Here is a 3,527-nt window from a genome sequence, read left to right as displayed (position 1 = left end):
GTTCCATGAAAACTCAAATGCACTCCAACTTAGCCACCTTTATGATTGAACAACTGCAAGACAAAAACCATGACAGTGACGATGAACACCAAAAGAAAGAACAAGAGGATCCCCAAGAAACTACACTCAACGAAGAACGGGTGGAACATTCAGCAGCACCAACGACAGCTCAACAGGTGAAGTTGCACAAAATGTTTCCACAAAATTACAACTTAATCACAATCAAAATAGCTCAAAGCACGCACCGAACGCTTTGCTATTTTCCTATAACAGCTGCTATAATTAAAATAAAGTAGCAAGTTAAATTATTTCAATGCTTTTTCAATGAAAACGCAGAAACACGAAGAAGGCAACCACGGAGATACAACCAATGAAGCAAACACACAGATTGTTCCAGAGAAAGAACCAGAAACTATTGAAGAAAATCCTACACCGTCGTACGATGGTGATTCCCCAGGCAGAGAGATCAGTGCCAACCAGGTCGAGATTGAAAAACAAGACGGAAAAGACCACCAGCAAGACATGACGGTTGACAAGGAAAAACATGATGCTAAGAAAAGCATGGACGACTCAAATGAGGATGGAGCAGAAACTGGACAAAAGGGTACAACGCAAAAAGGAGAACATAACATGCCGCAAGAAGCAGAAGGAGAACAAGAAAGGAACAACACTAGACAGGACATATCTTCTAGCATCGAAGCAAACAAGACAATAGAAACTTAATTGCTAACTTGTGACTTGGAATTATTTAAATTAAATTCAAAACCATCGCAGGCACAATGGAGAAAGGGGGCAAAGATAGTGATTCCGTCAACAAAGCCATCGAAGACCTGTACAACGCTGTATGCAAGTCATGGACAAAGAAAGAAAGGTAAGTTCATGCAACTAACACAAAACACATTCTTACACACGATCATTTTAACTCTATCATGTGTAAACTAAAACATTTTTGTAAATATACTTTGCAGGGATGAGCTTTTCATTACAACGGACAAGTTTGATGTCAATCTAGGCCATGTCGCCGAAAGCTTCAAGGTCGGTAAACCAGTAAGCAGTGAAGCAATCGAGCCCATGCTAACGATCTTGAGAAAACAACTCAATGACACAGGGAGCAAGATTCTGTCGTTAAGCAACACTGTAAGTAAAGATCACGGCAAAAGAATCACGTTTAAAATGATAAATATGACTTTATAAATAGATAAACTTCCCCTATAACTGAATTGACAAATTCCCTTTGTGTATCTGTGACAAAACAAGCAGCACTCGATAAAGGAAGCCGACGACGAAGATCCAATGTGCTACAAAAATAATGATCAAGAACACATTAGAAAAAAATTACTACCTGCCAGGCTTAGAGCATTTTTCAACATACAAGAAGAAGAAAAACTTCAAGATTATAACATGGTAAGAAGATTAGTTGTTTCAAAAACAAAATACAATTGCGTATATGTTATGCAAAGTTCTCTTTTTTATTTTATGTTTCTAAATATAAGAAGATTTCCAAATGTTTTTTTATTTTGTGTTTTGCAGTTCCTTCTACCATGTTCGTTGCGCGGGTTTGAGCAAGACGAAACTATAAGTCATTACTTCACCATTATAGTTAACATGCAAAACAGCACTTTGAACTCCTTGACTCTTCAACTCCATATCCAGGCACAATAGAATTCTTCAAGAATGTAACCAGCAAATTAATGAAAATCTGGAAGCACGTAAGCACAGAGCTACAACTTTCACAAAAAAGCACCGACCATTTAAAAAAGGTCAAACTGCAGGTGCCACTTCAAGGAGAAGACACGTAAGCACTTCCAACATTTCTCTTCTTTCTTTTTTTCAATGCAAGATTCACTACTACCATTACTGAAATAATTATGTTCTTTCGTCTTTTCAATGCAACAATTACCACTACCATTGCTCCAACATTTCTCTTCTTTCCATTTCTTGAATGCAACAATTTTACTAGTACCATTCCTCTACATGCAGAATGGACTGCGCATTCTATATGTACATGAACCTGAAGCACTACTCCAAAGATGGAACAATAGCAACCTTAGAGCCAGAACAAGTACCAGAGTTGAGGAAAAAAAATTCTATATCAACTAATCAGTCAACACAGATGGAATACTAAACTGTCATTAATCAAGTGTACAACAGGTTAGTCTTTTCAGAAACAAAACCTTACAATTTTTTGACACTACAAGAAGTAATAATTTTTTTAATTATTGTTTTTTGATTCTAACAGATATGCTGAAGTATGAAGTCGATATGGGAGACAAAGAAATGCAACAAGTAGAATGTTGCGTCCTAGAAGAGTTTCCGCCAAATCCCGAGCCAAAAGAACATATTATGCATGCGACAACCATACAAGAGCATGAAGTTATTGATATATCCAGTAAACGCAAAGAGCTTATGCATGTCAGCAGCCACGCCGTCGCCCAAGAATCTTGCACGGACCACAAAGAAAAGGATCCACCAATAGAACCAGATCAACCACCACTAGACGACAAGATACCACATCACCCTGAAGAGTAAATGGACACCACTATCGAGTAAAATATCAACAGCAATATCCCAAGCACAGAGCAACTTGAACAAACAGGCACTGCTTTAAAAGAGGATGACAGAAGCAACGGCGTACCAAATACACAAGAACAGGTTTCCGAGTAGAATAAACAACATGTTCTTCTTCAAGAAGAAACAGGCTCGACAAGCAATCAGCAAGGCACCTCCAGCACCATCTCTTTAGACTTCCTAAAACCCAAAACAACGAAAAAGCATGAAGAAGTTGATGAATTTTTTTAAGCCTTAACCCGCTCCAACTAAAGGAATACCATGAGTTTGTACAGATGGGCACTGAATTCGATGTAATCAAAACATGGGTGAATGACCATGAAAATTATGAATTCGGCAAAGATGTCACGCCATATCTGACAATCTTGCAGCAAGAATCGGGAGAACATTCAATGCCTCAATCATCTGAGAACAGCTCAGACAAGAAAATATCGGTCAAGAAGAGGCCGGTAAAGCCTTCAAGCAGGCTCCATGGAAAAATCATGATTCCTACTTTTGTCCTAGGAGATTTCAAATTTATGAACAAAGCCAGAGCACTTCATGAATACCTATTCAGCGAAGAAGGACGGGAAGAATGCGGAAAGTAAGTACTTTCTCTTGTCACAACAAAGAAACAAAGAAATGTTGCTCCTTTTTAAACCCACCTAACTAATGTATAAAAATTTTCTGCTTGCTGACTAAACGTATATATTAGCTCGAAGCGACCTGATTGGATTACAGGAAAACAAATAATGGAGCAGCTACAAAAAGGAGATAGAGGACAGATGGAGGGCTCCATCGCAAACGCATTGTTCGAAGAATGGACAGGGCAACAACAATACAACACAACTGATAAAGCCATACTTCCCGTAGAATTTGCAAACGTATGAAGTCCAATTTCAAAAAACACTTGTATCATTTCAGTGATTACAAGATTGAACTAAAAAGTAGAAAACTTTTTTGTCGCAGACTGTGCTCGG

This window comes from Aegilops tauschii, chromosome 7, assembly GCF_002575655.3.
Source record: "Aegilops tauschii subsp. strangulata cultivar AL8/78 chromosome 7, Aet v6.0, whole genome shotgun sequence".
Taxonomy (NCBI): Eukaryota; Viridiplantae; Streptophyta; class Magnoliopsida; order Poales; family Poaceae; genus Aegilops; species Aegilops tauschii.
The sequence above is the reverse complement of the archived record's forward strand: the minus strand, read 5'-3'. Positions refer to the sequence as shown.